We start from the raw sequence: 857 nt of genomic DNA, 5'->3' as shown, positions 1-857 counted from the left end.
GAAAACTAGCTAAATTGTAGCTAGCTACAAATTTTGGGAATGTAGCTACAAAGTAGCTAACTACTAATTTTTCAGTAGCTATCCCAACCCTGACAATATGCTATCATTGCACATGTCACAGGATGTTATGAATGTTCTGTGACATTCCCAATGTTCTCAATGTTGTTTATAGAAAATGGCCTTTATGGTGAAGATGTGATGTTTTTTTTTTTCCATTAAAGGTTGTGTGTGTCTCTGCATTTAATTCCTTTGTCATAGTAATTCTTAGCAGGTCACAGAGAGGGGTCCTCTGAAGTTGATCCTTTGCAACAACATTGTTTTATAGCCTTATTGTCATTATTCCTGAAGCTAGAGGTAAACAAATCATCTTTTGGAATGCTTGTAGAAAAAGTTCAGCCCTCAGCAGAGATTTCACGACCCCTTAGTGATAAACCCAACAGAGGAGTTGCACATTCTTGGGTTATGGCCTAGGTCAGAGTGGTGAGACAGCTTAATATAGTCCCTACATTCTGTCATAATTACACTGAACCAGCTCAACCATTACATTCAACCAGTTTAGTTCATGCTGGGGGGTGGGGTGGTGCATGGGAGTGGTTAGGTTCCCCTTTTAGACTCTATATATTTTATATTATTTTTACCTTTTATTAAATAAATATACAAATAATCCTTAAGGATTATAAACTCCAATTTTCAGTTTTATTAACTTCAAACATCTCACTGATTAAAGCTGGTTATCATACCTGTTTATCTTTTTAAAGAAGTCCACAGATCTTGCTGTATATTTAGCATTTATGCCTCAGACTGGGTTGCCAGGTCCAGCATCTCTAGCCCAAAGTTTGCTTAAAAGTTGTCCACCA

This window comes from Colossoma macropomum, unplaced genomic scaffold, assembly GCF_904425465.1.
Source record: "Colossoma macropomum unplaced genomic scaffold, Colossoma_macropomum, whole genome shotgun sequence".
Classification (NCBI taxonomy): Eukaryota; Metazoa; Chordata; class Actinopteri; order Characiformes; family Serrasalmidae; genus Colossoma; species Colossoma macropomum.
The sequence above is the reverse complement of the archived record's forward strand: the minus strand, read 5'-3'. Positions refer to the sequence as shown.